This window comes from Macrotis lagotis, chromosome X (assembly GCF_037893015.1).
Source record: "Macrotis lagotis isolate mMagLag1 chromosome X, bilby.v1.9.chrom.fasta, whole genome shotgun sequence".
Taxonomy (NCBI): Eukaryota; Metazoa; Chordata; class Mammalia; order Peramelemorphia; family Peramelidae; genus Macrotis; species Macrotis lagotis.
In genome coordinates this window covers 624317759-624341249 of record NC_133666.1, presented here as the reverse complement: position 1 = coordinate 624341249, position 23491 = coordinate 624317759, and the positions used below count along the sequence as shown (strand labels likewise).

Sequence of the window (23491 nt, the reverse complement as noted above, 5' to 3'; positions counted from 1 at the left end):
ACATGATATCAAATCAAAGAAACCTACTCCTAGGACTCTTTTTGTTTAGGTTTTTGCAAGGCAAATGGGGTTAAGTGGCTTGCCCAAGGCCACACAGCTAGGTAATTATTAAGTGTCTGAGGTCACATTTGAACTCAGGTACTCCTGACTCCAGGGCTAGTGCCCTATCCACTGCACTACCTAGCCGCCCTCTAGGACTCTTCTTATTCAACAAAAAGGGACACATATTTAGAGGCCCTACTTCCGGGTCCTCCAAGCTCCAACCTCCAAATTTCACTTCTGGATAATGCAATCAAGTCTTTTTCAATGGCTAAAAACAGTATAACCCAATATATCCAATCCCCTCAAATTTCAACTGGCAATGTAAGCTAATAATGGGTGGGAATTGAAGGTTCTTTAAAATGAAATTGAAGCAATTTTTTTGCATTGTTTGTATCAAGGAAATAAGGAGATGAGTTAGAAATATAACTTAATGGGGAGGCTAGGTGGCACAGTGGATAGGGCACAGGCCCTGGAGTCAGGAGTACCTGAGTTCAAATTGGACCTCAGACATTTAATAATTGCCTAGTTGTGTGACCTTGGGCAAGTCACTTAACCCTATTGCCTTGCAAAAGAAATCAAACAAAAAAAGAAATGTAACTTAAAATATCTCTCAGTTGAAAAAACTAAGTCCATGGTTTGTTGTATTTTTTTTAACCCTAAAACCCTTAGCTACATATCTTTCTATTGCTTCTTTTTTAAAATGGGAAATAACAAGAGAAGAGCTGGGAGAAGAACAATATCTCTTTTTCTCTTCCTTCCACACAGTTGTCTGATTTAATTCAGTTAAACATTTATTTAGTCCTAACCAAGTGCAAAAATACAGTTCTTTTTCTAGTGAAGTGAAGGAAAGACTAAAACATTATAGTTGATAGCTGAGAGAAAAAAACTGTTGTCAAATGAAATATAGAGCCTGAAGCTTTTAAATTATATGATAGCTATTGTCATTTTAAATATCCTGTTCCTACACTTAAGAGAGTAAACAGCTATTGCAACTTTCTAATGTATATGCTATGTCTCCAGGTAAGTGCTTAATGGAAAAAGATCATGCCCTTAATCTCTGATGTTTTGTATACAGTACATACTTACTGATTATTATTGATGATTTTTACCTTTCCTGTAAATTTCAAATTGAGAAAGAATGAAGATGCCAAACTATATTTGTTAAGTTTACTCTAAAGAATTGGTGTCTAACCATTTAGCTCTTCTGGGCCACATCACTGGAAAAAAATTATCAAAGGCTGCATATAAAATTTAATATTTATTTATTACTACAATGTAACCCATATTACCAATGAATATAATAATAAAATATAATAATGCAATAAAGTATGGACTTTGAAAGTTGCATGTGTGTATATATAATATATATTTTTTATATATACATATTGTCATATATATATACATGTGCATATATATAAATTAGGATTGGTAAGAGACTTCTGAGTCATCTCAAGATCCTTATCAACATGACAAAATAACCAACAATCAAATGCTGTCAGTCTGTTGTAAATAAATTGTAAGGGAAGATATTTGAAAAGCAAACATACCACCTTGAATACTGAATTTAAAAAACAAAATCAGAAGTGATTACTTTGTTGCAGAATTTCTCTGCAACAAGAATTCTTTCATGTTTAAGCAAGTTGGAACTCTGGCTGAAAACTTTCCTAAAACCACCACACATATGGTTTCTCTCTAGTTCTGAATAAGGGTAGAGTACTGGTTAGAGGCTGTCCCACACTCATTACAAGCATAAGATTTCCTTCCTGTATGAATTCATTGATGCTTAACTAGGCTAGAATGATGACACTTTCCCACATTCATTATATTTATAGGGTTTCTCTCCAGTGTGAATTTACAGATGTGGAATCAGATCTGAATGTGTATTGAAAACTTTTCCAAATTCATTATGGAGTTTTTCTCCAGCAAAAAATTTATAATGTAAAATTAGAAAGGAATGTGTACTGAAGACTTTCCCACATTCCTTACACTGATGGGATTTTCCTCCAATGTGAAGTCTCTGATGTGAGACCATGAATTTTAAAGCTGTCCCACATTTATTACATTTATAAGATTTCCAGTATGAATTCCTCTGTGCAATAAGTTGAAAACTTTGTCAGAAGGTTTTGTTATATTCACTACCTTCATAAAGTTTTTCTCCAATGTGAATTTTGCAATGTTGAATAAAAGATGATGGAGCACTGAAGGATTTTCCATGTGTCACAATCATAAGGTTGCTCTCCTGTATGAATTGTCTCATGAATAATAAGTTATTCTTTTTTTTAGGTTTGGTTTTTTTTTTGCAAGGCAATGGGGTTAAGTGACTCCAGGGCTGATGCTCTATCCACTGCGCCACCTAGCCGCCCCCAATAATAAGGATTATTCCCTGGCTAATAGTTTTCCCACATTCAGTATATTCATAAGATTTATCTCCAGTATGAATTCTTTGATTTCAAAATAATTTAAGAATGAGTCTCGAAGGGTTTCCCACATTCATTATACACATGAGATTTATCTTCTGCATGAATTATTTGATGTTGAATAAGATGACAGTTCTGACTGAAAACTTTTCCACATTCATTTCAATTATAGGGTTTCTCTCCAGTATTAATTCCCTAATGTGTCATAAGGTGAGTTATTTGACTGAAAGCTTTTCCACATTGGTCCCATTTATACAGTTTCTTTCCAGTAAATTTTTTGATGCTGAACAAAAGCTGAATGTGTGCTGAAGACTTTCTTACACAAAAGCTATTATTTGACTTTTCCTGATACTGAATGAGGTTAGAGTTTTGACAAAAAGTTTTCCCATAATCATTGCATTCATAGGGCTTCTCTCCAGTATGAGTTCTATGATGTTGAATAAGGGAAGAACAAGTACTAAGTGCTTTCCCATATTCATGACACTTAGAGGGCTTCTCTCTAATGTGAATTATTTAATGATAAATAAGGTGAGAGTTCTGATGAAAGGTTCTCTCACATTCATTACATTCACAGGGTTTCTCTCCATTATGTGTTATCTTATGCTTAAGGAAGGTTGATCTCTGACTGAAAGTTTTCTTACATTCATTACATTCATAAGGATTGTTTCTAGCAACTAGAAGTCAGAAGGATGGGAGTTCAAATCCAGCCTCAGACACTTAACACTTACTAGCTATGTGTTGACCTTGGGCAAGTTACTTAACCCTGATTGCCTTGCATCCAAGTTCATCTCCGGTTGTCCTGATTTATATTTGATCACTGGACCCAAATGGCTCTGGAGAAGAAAGTGAGACTGTTGACTTAGCTCCGCACCCGCCTCCCTGAAATCCAACCCATGTGCTTACCATGGAATCACTTCCCTGATGTCATCAGGGTTTCTCTCCATTATGTGTTCTTTCCATTATTGTACTTAAAGAGGGTTGTCTCTGACTGAAAGTTTTCTTACACTCATTCCATTAACAAGGTTTCTCTCTAGAGTGAATTCTCTGATGTTGGATAAAGTGTGCTCTCTGGCTAAAAGCTTTGCCACATTCATCTCATTCATATGGTTTGTCTCTAGCAAATGGTCTTTCATGTTTAGATCTTGAACTGAGAATTTTCTCAAATTCATTGCACTCAGAGGATTTCTCACCATTGTACATTTTCTCTTTTCCAGGATGTTCTGAATTCTACCTGAACACTTTTCTAAATACATTAGCTTTACAAAGTCTCTCTTCTGTATGGATATTCTTCGATATTTACTTACAACTGAATTCTGTTTGAAGTCTTGGCCACATGTATCACATTTATAATGTATGTCTTTAGCAGAAACTCTCAGGTATCCATTATGTTTGAGAACAAATATAATCCCCCAAATTTGGTGTTTACATATGGTCTCTGCTCTAAGAAGTTTTCATTCTGAATTATATTCATTGGCCTAAAATTTCTCACCAAAGAACAGTTCCTTTGTCTCTCTTCAATAGTTTCTCCTTGGTGTTGCTCAATATTGCCCTCATATTTATATACTTCTCTGAACTTTGGGAACTCAGGAACATCCCCTCTGAGTATTTCTAAGGTCATATACCAGGATTCTACTTTTTCATAAATTTTTTGTTTTGAAGGAGGTTCTTTGTTTCTTGAGCTTGTCTCATCAGGTAAAAAAAAAATTTTCAAAATTCATATCATGTCTGAATTCAGAGTGATACTTAGGACAGGAATATGGCAATCAAAAAGGAAAAAACCATTTTCTTTGGACTGCAAAGCACAAAGACATAGATCCAGAAGAAAATAACAACAAATAAAGCCATATATATATATATATATATATATATATATATATATATATATATATATCTACACACACAAACATAGATAGACACATATATACATATATATCACACACATAAACAAAAATGTATATGCATAAATATACATACATATATGTATACACACATACAAATACACATGCATATATTCTAGCTTAATCATATGGTCTTTAAGAATTCCTGGAAGAAATAGAGCAAGAGATTTAAAGAGGATATTACAAACAAAATGAGAATTCTAGAAGAAAAAAATGGATAGATGACTAAATAGCTCAATACAAGAGATGCAAAATCCTACCTAAATAGTGAGCTCCATTAAAAATTAGAATGGCCCAAGAACATAATCCTTAGATTGAAAAAAATAGAAGAAAATGTAAGATATTTCTTATCATTAAACAACTGACCAGAAAATAAGTCAAAGAGAAATAGTTTTAAAAACATCAGATTGCTTGAAAACCATGACACCCAAAACATGGACATCATATTTCATCTAGGGAAGGTGATTGATTCTTGTCCTTCATTATTGAAGAAGTCCAAAATGACATCACTATGTTGGAGACAAATTATATTATACAGTGGATGATCAAACTGATACAAGCTCAGAATGCTCTACCATAGGTTGAACAAATATAATCCGATAAACTGAAGGATTTAGAGAGAGTATTGGATAAACATGAAGAGGAAGATAACCAGAATGGTTAGAGATGAAGATCATGAAATAGTTGAAAGAACTGGAGATCCTTACCTTGAACAAAAGAAGGCTTAGGGCAGCAAATGATAGTTGTTTTGAAGTGATTGATGTTTGTCCTTTGTCATCAAAGAAAGTCACATCAGGGAAGTGATGTCATGACAAGTACACGAATTGGATTTAAGTGAGGTGGTGCTCTGTAAGTCACCTATCTCACTTTCTCTTCCAGAGCCATTTGGGTCCAGTAGCCAGATACGAATCAGGAGAGATGCCCTGGATATGAGGCAATCAGGGTTGAGTGACTGGCCCAAAGTCATATAGCCAGTGAGTGTCAAATGTCTGAGGCTAGATTCGAACTTTCATCCTCATGATTTCTAGGTCATTGCTCTATCCATTGCACCACCAAGCTGCCGTTTTAGAGTTCCTGAATATGAAATAGTAATAGTTCCGCTTGGCCTAAAGAGAAGAGCTAGTAGCAATCAGTAAAACTTTGTCAAGAAGTGAATTTAGGTTTGAAGTCTGTTGAGTCCCACTTCTGGACTCCCTCAATCTTCCCCAGGCTAGCACTGGAGGGGTGGGAATCAAGGAAGACAAGGGAGACGAGTACTCCATCAAGATCTCCAAGTGCTCCATTTATTCACCAGAATACAAGTGCTTAAATATCCTTCCCAGACACTAATCCACTCCCACTCCTGTGGCACTTAGTAAAGCAAGGTTCTGATGCTCAAAGGCACTAGGTGATGATAATTTACAGTATTCCCACACATAACAGTCCCTAACATATCCCCCTTCTTGTTTTTGAAATAAAATTATTACATGATGAATGCCACAAAAGTTGTAAACAAAAGTTCAAAAACAGTATATACAGATGTCAATGTAACAAAACCAATATTCCCAAATTCCTTGAAATACATTTTATCCCCAACTTACAAACAGACAAAGATTACAAAGTTTTTCTTTTGCCAACAAAAAAAAAAAAAACCTTTCAAAGCAATCAAATTCGAAACCCAAACTAAAAGGAGTAACTTTTAACTCAGGTAACATTTAACTATTTCAGATCTGAATTACACACACACACACACACACACACACACACACACACACACACACACACAGGAATTTAGACACAAACAAGAACACAGAAACAACTCTCCTGTATCACATTTACCAAGTTGAGACTGATACCCTGGCCAGTACCAGATCTCAGAATATAGAAACATTTTCCCACCTCTCCAGGCCAGTTAGAGAGATGGAAAATGGCCTATAGACATTCAGATACACACATACATACATAAACAATCAAGATCAGTCAACAAAAATATAAGCCATAGGCACAGACTTCATAAGACAAAAATCCAAATTTCCTAATCCCCAAAAAAGTCTTCTTTCCCTTTTTTCTTAACTGATGCACAAAGCTTCCCAATCAATAACCTATTGAAAAACATAGTCATTGCCCAAACCCCACTTCCTCCCCAAAGCAGGAAGAAGGCATGGGGGTCCCTTGATTTCTAAAATAAGTTTTTGGAGGGGTCTTGTCCTTGAAGCAAAGTCTACATTCCATCTAAGACATAAGCTTGAGTTTTGAAGTTCCAAAAAGGAAGATTTCCCTTCTCCCTCCCCCTCCCTCTGCAGAGGGAAGGGTAGAAAATGAGAGAGAGCATTTGAAATCACCTAAGCGGTTAACACCAGTACAACCTGAGGTTGCTGCACCTTGTGAACAGTAGCCATCACCATAACAAACTGTCCAACAACATGTGACACTTTCCCTCTCAACACAGGAAGCAGCAATTCACAGCCCTCTGCTGCTCCAGCAAATGTCTTGACAACCCTGGCTGTAGGCTGAAAAGTGAAACTAGCTGTGTTGGTTGTAGGAGTTAGGGTCTGTGTCAAAGTCTGGGTCAATGTTAGGCTCTGCGTCAGGGTCTTCGGCAACAATGAGAAGTCTCTAAAGTTGCCTGTAGATTTAGAGGTTTGGATCGTGCTTAACAGGCATAATACAATCAGGCCGGCAGCCACAGCCAAAAAGAGCAGCAAGCCGGTCCTCCAGGTCCCTCCACTTCCCGTTCATGGCACTGGTATGGACTCCTGCTGAGCAAAAAGCTCCATCCCCTGAGGCACTAACTCGGAGATTCCACTACCCAATTCAACAGCAGCCCCAATCAGAGGATCTGTGCTAATTCTAACCCCTAATTGATATATCTCTCCCATAATATTGTAAGGAGTCCTTCAACTATGAAAGGAGTAACAGGCCCTTGCTTTATCCTCTTTTCTCCATTTCAAGGGTTGACAAGAAATTTCTGTTTCCTGTCTACCTCCAATGCCTACTAGGTTAGTATAAGCAACCTGCTTAGGCCAAGCTTGTGACCAGTTTTGTGTGGGGAACACAGTCCGATCGGCCCCAGTGTCAATCAAGCCTATACCAGATCTTGAAAAAACACATAACTGAGCTATGCATTGGTTCTCATTTATGTAGCTATCATCATCTTTAGCACTGATTATTGCAATAGAGAAAATTTCCCCACTCATGTGCTTTACCAAAGGTATAATGTAAGTATGATCTGGATTTGGTGGAGCCAGAATGATTGCAAACTCCTCATTGATTAATCATAAAGGGTGAATAGGTACTTCAATAGAAGCATATGGAGGCACCCTAAATTTCCCAGCATTTTTGACTATCAATAGTTTGATACAGGTGAGCTTGCTGACAAAACTGCAGACTGATTTTTTCATTCCATCTCTGCTGGTCCTGAACTGTCATACCCCATGATTATTTTTGATGGGCCCCTGACAGAGGGCCCCTTTCCCAGTTAAAATTTCCTTGTCTACATTCTGATGCCCAGTGTCCTGTCTTTTCACACTTTGGGCACAGAGTTTTAGGATGATGTGCCCCAACTTTCTGGGTTTAGCTCCTTGGGCATGCCAACAATCTTTCTTTAATTGTCCAGTTTTTTCACAAACAAAGCAAGTCTGATTCTCTTTATTTCCAATGCACATATTAGCAAAAACGTTTGTCACATTAATTCGGTATGATATACATGAGACCCTATACTTCATATCTTTGAATCATTTCCTCAATGGTGGAATCCCTTCTTAAGCCAATTATTGCTTTCTGACAATCAGCATTTGTATTAGCCCATGCTAATTGGTTTATTAATACATCTATTCCTGCTACATCTCCTAAAGTTCTTCCTACTGCCTCCTGTAACCAGGCAAAGAAGTCTACAAAAGCCTCACCATTTCTTTGTCTCATAAGTACAAATTGTTCCTTCTTTTTTTTTGAGTTTTTATTTAGTTTTTTCCCAAGGCAAATGGGGTTAAGTGGCTTGCCCAAAGCCACACAGCTAGGTAATTATTAAGTATAGGAGACTGGATTTGAACCCAGGTACTCCTGACTCCAAGGCCGGTGCTTTATCCACTACACCACCTAGCCATCCCTTTTTAATTTATTTTTATTAAAGATATTATTTGAGTTTTATAATTTTCCCCTCAATCTTACTTCCCTCCCCCACCCCCCCACAGAAAGCAATCTGTCAGTCTTTACTTTGTTTCCATGTCGTACCTCGATCCAAATTGAGTGTGATGAGAGAGAAATCATATCCTTAAAGAAGAGACAAGAAGTCTAAGAGGTAAGATCAGACAATAAGATATCTGGGTTTTTTTCCTAAATTAAAGGGAATAATCCTTGAACTTTATTCAAACTCCGTGGCTCTTTATCTGGATACAGATGGCACTCTCCTTTGCAGGCAGCCAAAAATTGTTTCGCATTGGAACACTGATGGAATGAGCGAGTCCTTCAAGGTATACAGTGCTTTTCTGGTTCTGCTCATCTCACTCAGCATCAGTCCATGCAAATCCCTCCAGGCTTCCCTGAAATACTGTCCCTCCTGGTTTCTAATGGAACAATAGTGTTCCATGACATACATATACCACAGTTTGCTAAGCCATTCCCCATTTGAAGGACATTTATTTGATTTCCAATTCTTTGCCACCACAAACAGGGCTGCTATGAATATTTTTGTACAAGTGATGTTTTTACCCTTTTTTCATCATCTCTTCAGGGTATAGACCCAGTAGTGGTATTGCTGGGTCAAAGGATATGCACATTTTTGTTGTCCTTTTGGTGTAATTCCAAAGAGCTCTCCAGAAAGGTTGGATGAGTTCACAGCTCCACCAACAGTGTAATAGTGTCCCAGATTTCCCACAACCCTTCCAACAATGATCATTATCCTTTCTGGTCATATGGGCCAGTCTGAGAGATGTGAGATGGTACCTCAGAGAAGCTTTAATTTGCATTTCTCTAATAATGAATGATTGAGCAATTTTTCATATGGCTATGGATTGCTTTGATCTCCTCATCTGTAAATTGCCTTTGCAAATCCTTTGACCATTTGTCAATTGGGGAATGGCTTTTTGTTTTAAAAATATGACTCAGTTCTCTGTATATTTTAGAAATGAGTCCTTTGTCAGAATCATTAGCTGTAAAGATTGTTTCCCAATTTAATACATTTCTTTTGATCTTGGTTACAGTGGTTTTATCTGTGCTAAAGCTTTTTAATTTAATGTAATTGAAATCATCTAGTTGGTTTTTGGTGATATTCTCCACCTCTTCCTTAGTCATAAACTGCTCCCCTTTCCATAGATCTGACAGGTAAACTAGTCCTTGATCTTCTAATTAGCTTATAGTATTGTTTTTTATGTCTAAGTCCTGTAGCCATTTGGATCTTATCTTAGTAAAGGGTGTGAGCTGTTGGTCTAATCTAAGTTTCTTCCATACTAACTTCCAATTATCCCAGCAATTTTTATTAAAGAGGGAGTTTTTATCCCAGTAGCTGGACTCTTTGGGTTTATCAAACAGCAGATTACTATAATCGTCTTCTGCTTTTGCACCTAGTCTATTCCACTGGTCCACCACTCTTTTACTTAGCCAATACCAAACAGTTTTGACAACTGATGCTTTATAACATAATTTCAGATCATTTAGGGCTAAGCCACCTTCTTTTGCACTTTTTTTCATTAAGCTCCTGGCAATTCTTGACTTTTTATTTCTCCATATGAATTTACTCACAATTTTTTCCCACTCATTAAAGTCATTATTTGGAATTTTGATTGGTAGGCCACTAAACAGGTAATTTAGTTTTAGTAGAATTGTCATTTTTATTATATTAGCTCTTACCTATCCATGAGCAATTGATATTTGCCCAGTTATTTAAATCTGATGTAATTTGCATGAGAAGTGTTGTATAATTGTTTTCAAAGAGTTTCTGAGTCTGTCTTGGCAAATAGACTCCCAGGTATTTTATATTGTCTGAGGTTACTTTGAATGGGATTTCTCTTTCTAGCTCTTCCTGCTGTTTCTTGCTAGACATATATAGAAAAGTTGAGGGGTTATGAGGTTTATTTTATAACCTGCAACTTTGCTAAAATCGCTAATTGTTTCCAGTAGTTTTTTGGATGATTTCTTGGGATTCTCTAGGTAGACCATCATGTCATCTGCAAAGAGTGAGAGTTTTGTCTCTTCCTTCCCAATTCTAATTCCTTCAATTTCTTTTTCTTCTCTAATTGCTGAAGCTAACATTTCTAATACAATATTGAATAGTAATGGTGATAATGGGCACCCTTGTTTCACCCCTGATCTTATTGGGAATGCCTCTAGCCTCTCCCCATTGAATATAATGCTTGTTGATGGTTTCAGATAGATACTGCTAATTATTCTAAAGAACAGTCCATTTATTCCTACACTCTCTAGTGTTTTTAGTAGGAATGGATGCTGTATTTTGTCAAAAGCTTTTTCAGCATCTATTGATATGATCATGTAATTTCTGATAGGTTTGTTGTTGATATAATTGAGTATACTAACAGTTTTCCTAATATTGAACCATCCCTGCATTCCTGGGATAAATCCTACTTGATCATAATATATTATCCTAGTGATAACTTGTAATCATTTTGCTAAGATTTTATTTAAGATTTTTGCGTCTATATTCATCAGGGAGATAGGTCTATAATTTTCTTTCTCTGTTTTAACTCTTCCTGGTTTAGGTAACAGCACCATATTGGTTTCATAAAAAGAGTTAGGCAGAGTTCCATCTTTCCCTATTTTTCCAAAGAGTTTATATAGAATTGAAACCAACTGTTCCTTAAATGTTTGGTAGAATTCACTTGTGAATCCATCAGGCCCTGAAGATTTTTTCTTAGGGAGTTCAGTGATAGCTTGCTGAATTTCTTTTTCTGAGATAGGGTTGTTTAGGTATTTAATCTCTTCTTCATTTAACCTAGGCAACTTATATTTTTGTAAATATTCATCCATTTCACTTAGTTTATCAAATTTATTGGTATAGAGTTGGACAAAATAATTTCAAATTATTACTTTAATTTCCTCTTCATTGGTGGTGAGTTCACCTTTTTCATTTATGATATTAGTAATTTGGTTTTCTTCTTTCTTTTTTTTAATCAAATTGACCAGAGGTTTATCAATTTTATTTGTTTTTTCATAATACCAACTTTTGGTTTTATTTATTAATTCAATATTTTTTTGCTTTCAATTTTATTAATTTCTCCTTTAATCTTTAAAATTTCTAATTTGGTATTTGATTGGGGATTTTTGATTTGTTCTTTCTCTAATTATTTTAGTTGCCTGTTTAGTTCATTGATTTCCTCTTTCTCCAATTTATTCATGTAAGCATTTAAAGCTATAATATATCCCCTGAGAGTCTCTTTGAATGAATCCCATAGGTTTTGGTATGTTGTTTCATTATTGTCATTATCTAGGATAAAATGGTTAATTCTTTCTATAACTTGTTTTTTGGTCCATTCATTTTTTAAAATGAGGTTATTCAGTTTCCAATTTGTTCTGGGTCTATAACTCCTTGGCCCTATATTGCATATGACTTTTATTGCATTGTGATCTGAGAAAGATGTATTCACTATTTCTGCCTTTCTGCAGTTAATCATTAGGTTTTTATGTCCTAGTACATGGTCAATTTTTGTATAAGTTCCATGTACTGCTGAGAAAAAAGTATATTCCTTTCTATCCCCATTCAGTTTCCTCTATAAGTCTACCATATCTAGTTTTTCTAACAATCTATTTACCTCCTTAACTTCTTTCTTGTTTATTTTATGATTCCATTTATCTAGATCTGAGAGCAGGAGGTTGAGGTCTCCCACTAGTAGAGTTTTGTTGTCTATGTCTTCCTGTAGTTCTTTCAGCTTCTCCTCTAAGAATTTGGATGCTATCCCATTGGGTGCATATATATTCAGTACTGAAATAACTTTATTATCTATGGTACCATTTAGGAGGATAAAGTTTCCTTCCTTATCTCTTTTAACACTATCTATTTTTGCTGCTGCTTTGTCTGAGATAAGGATTGCTACCCCTACTTTTTTTACTTCAGCTGAAGCAAAATATATTTTACTCCAACCTTTTACCTTTACTCTATATGTATTTCTCTGCCTAAAATGAGTTTCTTGTAAACAGCATATTGTAGGATTCTGGATTTTAATCCACTCTCATATTCACTTACATTTTAAGGGAGAGTTCATACCATTCACATTCAAAGTTATGATTACTAATTCTTTATTTCCCTCCATGCTATCTTCCCTCTGTTTGTATTTTCCCCTTCCCCCCTTTATCCGTATTCCCCAGTATTTTGTTTCTGAATACCACCCCCTTCAGTGTGTTTGCCCTCCTATATCACTCCCTCCCCTTTCCATTTTTCCCTTTTCCCTTCCCTTCCTTTTGTTAGTTCCCCTTTTTTCCCCACTCCCCTTCCTTTTCTCTGTCCCCCCCTCCCCTTTTCCCCTTTTAATACTTGAAAGGTTAGATGTTTTATAAGTTAACTAAGTATGTGTAGGTTGACTTTAAGCCAAGTCTGATGAGAAAAAGATTCAGGTGTTTCTTATCTCCTCCCTTGTTCCCCTCTATTACCATAGATATTTTGTACCTCTTAGTGTAATGAGATTTACCCCATTCAGTCCCCCTCCCTCTTCCTGTCTCTTTCCTGTCCCCCTTTTTAAGGAGGTAGTGTTTTTTAGATCATTATCTGAGTCATAGAAAATTCTGAGTATCTGTCACTTCTAGCTAAGTACATTCTATCTAATAGAGTTAAAATTCCTGAGAGTTATGAGTCTTTCTCCCAAGTGGGGTTAAAGCCAGTTACATCCCATTAGATAGCAGTCTCATGGATAGATCATGAATGTCCATCATTTCTGGCTAGGTATATTCTCTCTGTTAGAGTTACAATTCTCAAGATTAATGAGAATCTTTTTCTCCATGCTGGGATATAGCCAGTTTCAACTTGTTGGATAGCAGTTTTTTTCTTCTACCACGCCCCCCCCCTTTTTTAGCTTTTCATTTGTCTCTTGAACCTCCTGTTTGATGTCCAAATTTTCTATTTAGCTCTGGTCTTTTCATCAGGAATTTTTGGAATTCTTCCATTTCATTAAATGTCCACCTTTTTCCCCTGGAAGAGAAGGCTCAGCTTTGCAGGATAGTGGATTCTTCGGCTGCATTCCAAGCTCCTTTGCTCTTCGAAATATCTCATTCCAGACCCTTCAATCCCTTAATGTCGATGCAGCCAGGTCCTGAATGATCCTTACTGTGGCTCCTTGATATTTAAATTGTTTCTGTCTGGCTGCTTGCAGGATTTTCTCTTTTATCTGATAGTTCTGGAATTTGGCCACAATATTCCTTGGTGTTTTCATTTTGGGATCTTTTTCTGGAGGGGATCAATGTATTCTTTCAATAACTACTTTGCTCTCTGGTTCCATGATATCAGGGCAGTTTAGCATCACTAGATCCTGTAATATTAAGTCCAGGATTTTTTTCTCTTCAATGTTTTCAGGAAGTCCAATAATTCTCAGGTTGCACCTCCTCAATCTATTCTCAAGGTCAGTGGTTTTGTTAATGAGGTATTTTACATTTTCTTCTATTTTTTCTATTTTTTGATTTTGTTTAACTGGCTCTTGCTCTCTCATGGAGTCATTAGTTTTTGCAGACTCCATTTGTTTTTTTAGGGAGGAGTTTTCTTCATTAACCTTTTGCAACTCCTTTTCCAGTTGGTCAATTCTACTTTTAAAAGAGCTTTCCATTTGACCAATTGAGGTTTTGAGAGAATTATTTTCTTTTTGCATTTGCCCAATTGAGGATCTGAGAGAATTATTCTCATTTTGTAATTGTCCAATTGATGATGTGAGAGATTTATTCTCATTTTGTATTTGTCCAATTGAGGATCTGAGATATTTTTTTCTCCTTTTGTATTTGTCCAATTGTATTTTCTAAGGATTTGTTTTCTTGTTGCAAGGTATTAATTGTCTCTCCCATATTTTCCAGTTGATTTTTAAATTCCTTCCTTATTTCTTCAAGGAAGTCTTTCTGTGCTGAAGACCAGACTGTATTCTCCTCAGAGGTTCTAGGTCTCTCTGAGTTAGTGTCTTTTCCTTCCAAGAATTTTTCTATGGCTCCACCTTTCCACTGACCCTTCTTCATTTTGCTAAGACCTTGAGTTGGGGAGGGGCTGGTTCACAGGGGCTTGGGATGCTAAAGGCTTTACTCACTGAATGCAATTTCTCTGGATGGCCAGTAGGAGGTGCTGGTTGCTTTCTCTGGAGTGTCTGTGACCTTGATTGAGGCCTTCTCCCTTTGCTGGAAGGGAGGAGTTGGAGGTATTGAATTCTTTCAATAGTGGGCTTTACCCTAGCCTGAGGTCATTCCTCTCTCTATTGTCAGCTGGTCTGGTTCTTCTGCTCACACACCTGTGCCTGAAGCAGAATTAGTCTGCAATTGTTTGTTCCAGGAAGAGGTCTCAGCTGTAATGGAGACAAGGACTCAGAGTTCCTTAGACCAGAGGAGCCCAGGGATGGTGTCTGCAGCTCTCCTGCACCAGAACTCTCCCCCCAGCCCTGTTGGCAAGCTGCAGAGGGACAGCACCAACACCAGTGCCTCTGCTCTCTAGTTGACTCAATCCCCTGCCATCTAGCCCCACCACTGATCCAGCAGGTCAGGCTCTTGGGCCCTCAGAATCCCTGGCTCCAATTCAGCTGCTAATCTGGCTGATCTGGGGCTGATCCACCCTCTGAGCCCAGACTCACCCATCCAAATTCATCCAATGCTGCTGCAGGAGACAAATCCTAAGGTAGTTGTTCTTTGTCCTGGCTTTTCTTTCTGGGTTTTGTGGGTCAGATTTCTGTTAAGAGATTTGTTTCATATGATAGATGGGGAAAGAACAGGAGACTTTAGAACTGTGCCTGTCTTCCCTCTGCCATCTTGGCCAGAAGTCTCCAAATGGTTCTTTCTTATCATTTTTATTGGAATACATCCCCAAGCATTCTTTACACAGGTAGTAATTCTTTCAAATGTTTCTAACCCATAATATAGTTGGTCTGTATTGTTGAAAAATTGACCTGTGCCACTTAATTGTTCATAATATGTAGTGTCATTGGGACCCTGTGCATGCCTCAAAATCGTGTCTACATTGTTCTATAAACTCCATCATCCAAAAAAACAGATTGTCCAGGTGACAAATGTGCTCTGTTTCTAATCATTGTGTTAAAATGGAGTATGCAAGAGTATCCAATTGTAGCCAGACAAAAGGTGATCTTGCCCTATATCCCCCACCCCCGCCTTCTTTAAATCTCTGACTGCTTTTATATCTAGTGGTTTATGTCTTCACCTAAGGTTTTCTGGATTAAAAGGATCTGGCTCCTCAATAACAGGATATGACTGAAACTCAGCTCCTAGATCCATCAAACTGTCTCCCTGATCTTTTGCTTTTTTGATGGTCTTTTGTACTGCTGAAATCCCTTCCCTAGGTGCTGTAGGGCTGATCCTAGGCTTTTCTTATAATATTTCTTTATTTCTTCTGCCTCAGGCCATAGAGGCAAATGCACTTTCACTTTACATTCGCTTTCCTCCACACCTCCTTGTTCCAACTTTCTCAACATCAGACCCATGGTAAACTTGTTACCTTCTCCAATGTCCTCTACTCTGGGATGTCTCCTGGTTCTCTTGCTTGTATCTGCTATGGCCTTATACAAATATTCTTCCCAGACCCTAATCCACTCCTGTGGCACTTAGTAAAATAAGGTTCTGATGTTCAAAGGCACCAGATGATGATAATTTACAGTATTCTCACACACAACAGTCCCTAACAGAGGTCAAGATAAAGCTTCTAATTACTTCAACTATCCTAACATGGAAATGCCTGTCTTGGTAACTGATCCCTTTTACTTGGGGCTTTAAAGTAAAGGCTTAATTGATCATTTACAGGTTATATTACAATATGAAAGACAAGTGTAATATGCTGAAAAAATCACTAGACATGAAGCTAGAAGATCTAAGTTGCATCTTGGTTCCAACTACTTGCCATCTAACTATGCATATTCATTTTACTTCTCAGAGCTTTAGTTTCCTCATCTATAAAATGGAGATAATACTTGCAGCTACTTACCTCACAAGGTCTTTGTGAAGAAAGTAACAAATAAATGTGAGGTAATTTTTGCATTAAAAAACAACTATCAAATTTTTTAAAAAGATATATACATTTATCAATAATAGGGATTATAGGGTTCTTAATGGAAATTGAATTTGATGCCAAAGGGACAATATGACCTAACACATTCAACCCTTTGCTCAAGGATAGAAACCTGAAAGAATGAATTGTTCAGGAAGATCTCCAGGGCATAAGTTGATTCTCCTACATCCTTTGAACTTGACCCCAACAAACACAAGGAGATATTCAATGAATACATGCGTAATGATTGAATGAAAGAAAATTTCTCATTCTCTCAGGGAGGTCAACACCTTTTGACTTCTCTCTTTTCTCAATTCTCTTTATTTCTAGGATCTGTGGTTCCTGCCCTTGATCCAGTTGAGAGATGACCTCAGGTTTGGATCCTGTATCCTACCTATAAGAAAAAAAAATATGTATAATTTGCTGTGGATTCACAAAATTTTCCTGGGCTTTTCCTGTGTTTTCCAGTCCTATAATTTTCATGAGAAAGATCCAGAAAAGTCATGACAAACTGGCCCAAGCTGAACACCTCTTGAAGAATCTTCCTAAAGAAGGAATTGGTGATTTGGAGACTGGGAAAAATTAACTCATCCTCTCCTTAATCAGAAGGGTGGAAAATTTCCATCTACAAAAATCCCCATTGGATCCAAGAGGAAAGTGAAGTGTTCTATAGGAAGTTGGAAAGAGAGGAAAGGCACAAATGTAAAGAGGCTTAAGGCAAATACTCATTTCTTATTCTATACAGACCATGTTCAAGATGAGAAAAGGGAATAAAAATGTTCTAGCTTTGAAGTAGATCAGCAGTCATAGATTATTGAACCTGTTAAAGCCCAAACTTAATTGAATCCATCAGACTTTACTCAAAGAAGCTAAAAAATCACATCTGAGTCCCTGGAGATAAGCCTTATCCCATGAGACTAGCACCACATTCTCCAGCATCACATCCTTATAGAAACTCTTCTGAGCAGTTCCCAGGTGGCCCCATTCATTCTGGGTGAGGTAGAAAGCCATATCCTCAAACATAGTACTACATAAAAAGGTGATTCTGAAAAGAAGAATAGGGAGAATGTACAAATATATGTGTTTAAGTATATATGAGTAGAAATAAGTGCATATGTGATTCAAGCAAATCCATGTGCAAATGATTGAATATTGATGGGTACAAATGTCTGTATCAAACAATCATCATTTATTAAACAACTACTATTTGTCAGGAAATATGCAAGACACTAGAGATATAAAGACAAAAATGAAAAAGTTTCTGACCTTGAGGACTTATGTGTACATAAACTTATCTGTATGTAAACAATAGATGAAAAAGAGAAATAGTTTATGCAAAGACAAGATAGTATGATGTGTTATGAACAGCAAGAAGATAATTTGACTGGATATGGGGAATAACAAATTGGTATACAAAAGGCTTTAAATGCCAAATAGCAGAGTTTGTACTTGATCTCATGACATTTGAGCTTTTTGAGAGCTGGGGCCATCTAGCTAACTAGGTGTCAGAGTGGATAGAGTGCCTAGAGTCAATAAGATCTGAGTTCAAATACTGCCTCAAATATTTACCAGGTGGGTGACTCTGGGCAAGTCACTTAACTTCTGTCAACCTCAATTTACTCAATTGTGAAATGAAGCTTACAGCTTCCTCCAGAGTTGTTGTGAGGATCAAATCAGATAATTTTTGTAAAGTGTTTAGCAGAGTGTTTGACACATAGTGGGCATTTAATAAATATCTTCTTTCTTTTCTTTCTATCTCCAGTGCTAAGCATAGTAGGGACTTCTTAAATACTTACTGTCTAACTGGCTAATCCTAGTGGCAATAGGGAACCATTGGAAGTTTTTAAATCTGATAATAGTAAGATCAGGTCTCTGCTTTAGAAATATCACTCTGAGAGCTGTGTCAAAGATGAACTGGAAGGAGAGAGATTAGAGGCAGGGAAGTTATTGCAATAAATAGTCCAGGACTTTTTTTCAGTAGAGACCTAGGAGATTAAAGGTAGAGAATATATGTCAGGTATCACTTATTTGAAAAGATCACATAGTACATATTTCCAAATGGTATAGGAAACTGCTATTGTATTGTATAGGTATTGCTGAGTCAGGGGTATAATTGACAACATAGAGGGGTGGCTAGGTGGCATAGTGGATAAAGAACCGGCCTTGGAGTCAGGAGTACCTGGGTTCAAATTCGGTCTCAGACACTTAATAATTACCTAGCTGTGTGGCCTTGGGAAAGCCATTTGCCTTGCAAAAACCTAAAAAAATAAAAAATAAATAATTGACAACAGAGTATGTGGAATCTCTCATCCAGAATTCAGCTCAGGTTCCTAGAGAAGGATATTGGGATTTATGTCCACTGAGGGTAATGGTAGTTTCTAAGAAGAAACACTCCTGACCTAGAAAAAGGGAAAAAGGTCACATTGGAAACCTAACAATGAAGGTATCTTAGGAAAGAGAGCTCACCTGAGATCTGTCTGGTAGGAGTTTGTTCACCATCACCCAATCTCCTGGAATCATCTCAGGGAAACAGACAAGAACCTGGGGGGGGGGGGGGCAAAGGGTTAAGAAAAGAGAAAGGATAATCATAAAAAAATGGTCATGTAAAATGAACCTTTTTTGACAGAATTCTTAGACTTAGGAATAAGGAAAGTCTTGTAAATAAAGCTTATCAGGACTTCAGTAAAGCATATTAAAAAAAAGAATTTAATATCCTAGAAGACAAGATGGAGAGATGTAAGTAGATGAGACTATAGTTGGATAAATTAGGAACAAGCTGAATGACCAGATCCAAATAGTTTGTAAGTCTCTCCTATCCCCCAATCCATCTTCCACAAAACTGTCAAAATAATTTTATTTTACATCTAATTATGTCAATCTCCTGTTTAAAAAAAAAAACAACCATTATAGTTTATCCTATAATCAAACTCCTCAGTCAGCAATTTTAGGCCCTCCACAGCTGGGCTCCAACCTTCCTTTTCAATCTTGTGTCATATTATTCTCCTTAATAAATAGCTATGTTCCAGGCAAGCTGTACTTGAATTTGACACTGACATTTTATCTCCTGCCTCTGAATATTACCCAAGCCTTCCTATATGGCTGATATATACTTTCTTCTTATCTTTATCTCTTAAAATCTTTGTCTTCCTTCAAGGCTCAAATTATGTGTTCCCTTCTTCTTGTAGCTTTCCCTGAACATTTTTCTTCCTCCTCGCTTTACTCTGAATTACACTTATGAATAAGTTGCATCTCCTGTAAAAAGTATGCTCCGTGGAACAAAGAAACCTTAATAAATAAATAAGTGCTTAATAAAAAAAAAAAATTTTAATTGAATAGGCTAATCAACTTGGAAGAAAACTCATAGCAGTGTATCTCAAAGACCTGTATTTGTCATATATATTTAGCATTTTTACCAATGACTTGAATGAAGGCAGGAAAAAAAACACGTTTGTCAAATTTTCAGATGATTCAAAGCTAGGATGGCCATTTGACACACTGGACAACAGATTCTGGATCTGGTAAGAACCTGAAAAGCTAGGATAATAGACTAAAACAAATATAGTGAAATGTAATGTGGATAAATGCAAATTTCTACCCTTTAGTTTAAAAACTCACCACAAAAGGGTTGAATGTGAAAGGTTAGGGGAATAAGGAATCTCTGGTAGACAATAAGCTCAATATGAGTAAACAGAATGACGTAACAGCTATAATCACTGATAAAATCTCCATCTGTATTCAAAAGACAATATACAAAGAATCAGAGAGATGATTATTTCACTGGATCCTGTCCTAATTGAACCACATTTGGAGTATATCACTGGAAATATTCAAGTGGACTGTGGAGGATCTTTTGTTGGAAATTTTAAAAAGGCAAGTCCTCTTCAGGTACAGGTAAGATTAAGTGAACCCTTATGACCTTTCATCTCAGAAGTTTCTGAGTCAAAGATGGTTTCTTCCTCCTTCCCAACATACAAGCACCTCACAGAACTTAATTTCTACTTCTCCTATTCACTTATTATCATGATAAACTTTGGTTTATAATCAAATGGGAATATAAGTTCTAGAAAGATAGGACCCACCTTCTCTCCTTCTTTATAGGGTCATTCCAACACCTAGCCCAGGTCTCTGTACACAATTCTCCTTAAATAAATATTTCCTGAATTAAATAAAATTCTGGATTAAGAAAATCAAAATGACTAATTAAATCACATACCTTGTTAGGGATGATTTAAATGGAAGGGGAATAGTCCTTCATGACATTAAGCTATGGGCCACACTGCAATCACTGACTGCAAATGTTACAATCAGAGCTTTAATCTCTTGTCTTTGCTCCTCTAAGAGTACTTCCTGTCACCGTATACAACCTAGGTTGTTAGATATCAAAAAGGGCATGGTGTAAAAGGCAATTTATGGCTGAGGAAATCAAAGCAATCCATAGTCATATGAAAAATTGCTCCAAATCATTACTTATTAGAGAAATGCAAATTAAAGCATCTCTGAGATATCACCTCACACCTCTCAGACTGGTCAATATGACCAGAAAGGACATGTGGGAAGGAATGCAGGAAATCTGGGACACTAATACATTGTTGGTGGAGCTGTAAACTCATCCAACCTTTCTGGAGAGCAATTTGAGATTATGTCCAAAGGGCAACAAAAATGTGCAGACCCTTTGACCCAGAAATACCACTACTGGGTCTATACTCTGAAGAGATGATGAAAAAGGGTAAAAACATCACTTGTACAAAAATATTCATAGCAGCCCTGTTTGTGGTGGCAAAGAATTGGAAATCAAATAAATGTCCTTCAGTTGGGGAATGGCTTAGCAAACTGTGGCATATGTATGGAACACTATTGTTCTATTAGAAACCAGGAGGGATGGGAATTCAGGGAAGTCTGGAGGGATTTGCATGAACTGATGCTGAGTGAGATGAGCAGAACCAGAAAAACACTGTACACCCAAACAGCAACATGGGGGTGATGATCAACCTTGATGGACTCACTCATTCCATCAGTACAACAATCAGGGACAATTTGGGGCTGTCTGCAATGGAGAATGCCATCTGTATCCAGAGAAGGAACTGCGGAGTTTGAACAAAGACCAAGGACTATTACCTTAAATTTAGAAAAAAACAAACAAACCCTGATATCTTATTGTCTGATCTTGCTATCTCTTATACTTTATGTTTCTTCCTTAAGGATATCATTTCTCTCTCATCACACTCAATTTGGATCAATGTTTACCATGGAAACAATGTAAAGACTGACAAACTGCCTTCTGTGGGGGTGGGGGGTGGGGGAAGGGACGTAAGATTAGGGGGAAAATTGTAAAACTCAAAATAAATAAAATCTCTAATAAAAAAAAGAAATTGGGGGAACCGTGCATCATTAATAACACAGGTGAAGGTGTGACAACACAACAGTGTAAAGGTAGGTGCATGCTGACTAGTCTGCATTGTACAGACAGAACGCATCCCACAGATCAGTTGAAAATTCCATATAATATTTCCAGCTGTAATACTGCTTAAAAACACCAAAGAAAATTAACATCATCTAGATTATTTATTTAGTGATGGAATTTAAAAATCTAATATGCATTCCAAGCAAATTATTTTATTTTTTTACTCATGAAAATTAAACCTACAGGGGGTGTTGCATGTGGCCTGTATTTTAGACAGCCTTGCTGTAAATCATTGCTGAGGTGCTTCTTCCTACACAAGACCATTCCTAATCCCATTATTAGCACCTTGCCTCTCAAAACTACTTTGCTAATGCCAGATGTTCAATTATACCTTTTTTGTGTTGTGTGATGTAGTTTCCAGAAGACATTCTGTCTTTTAGAGTAGGGCCACCTTTGCTTTTGCTTTTTGTTTCCCCAATGCATTTCACACAATAGGAATTTATTTGATGTTAGTTGAATTCCTGAAGAGGTCATGTCATTTTCCCTTTATGAAATATACAACCTACTTCTTTTTGCCATTTTTCTCATTCTGTCATTTTAGCCAATCTGATAGGTGGAAGATGATATCTCAAAGTTGTTTTAATTTTCTTTTCTCTTATCAATAATGATTTAGAGCGTTTTCCCACGACTATATATTGTTTGATTTCTTCTTTAAAAAAACTGCCTGTTCACATCCTTTGACTATCCCTGCCCTTTCTATCACATCCAACAACTATCCTATTTCTTCCTTTCTATTGGGTGTCATGTTGAGATGTCTACACCATTTGTTTGGGTGGGTTTAGCATTCACCCTGTCTTCATTCCCTTGGACCGTCACTATCATGCGAACCAGAAGATGGCCAGTTCCCAAGGTCCTCCTCCTCCTGCCAATGAATAGAGCACTGAACCTGGAGTCAGGAAGACCTGAGTTCAGATTCAATATCAGATATTTACTAGTTGTGTGACCTTGAGTAAGTAACTTAACTCATATTTTTCCTCAGTTTCCTCATTTGTTAAAAAAAATAATAATAGCCACCACTACCCAGGGTGGTTGTGAGAATCAAATGAGATATTGTTAAGTGCTCTGCAAATCTTAAAGCAAATTATGATTATAATGTGATATAGTTAATTATATCAAATAATAAACAATGTCATGCAACATAATATATGATAATCTAATAATAATTATTGTCATCCTCTTTGGTCCCTGAATGGGGTGCAAGTGGCATGGAGGGACCTTTGGTAGGGTACATATCCTGGGAGGGGGTTAGAAAAGACTTTGATATCACCAAGTTCAATATCCCCCGCATCACAAATGGAGAAACTGAGGTCAGGGTGACTACACTCACCCCATTGCTGACCCAACAAGGCAGCAGACCTATCCATAGGGATAGTTGTTGGATGTGATAGAAAGGGCAGGGGTGATCAAAGGATGTGAACAGGCAGTTTTTTCCCCATGAAGAAATCAAACAATATATAGTAATGAAAAAATGCAGCATAGGCTATATCTTTTTTGAGACATTCGTTGCCCATACACA

General features: G+C 36.9%; 1 pseudogene; it reads right to left on the bottom strand.

Moving 5' to 3' along the window:
- Positions 1-1606: 1606 nt before the first annotated feature.
- Positions 1607-19034, bottom strand: LOC141499456 (uncharacterized; annotated as a pseudogene).
- Between the last annotated feature and the right edge of the window lie 4457 nt (positions 19035-23491).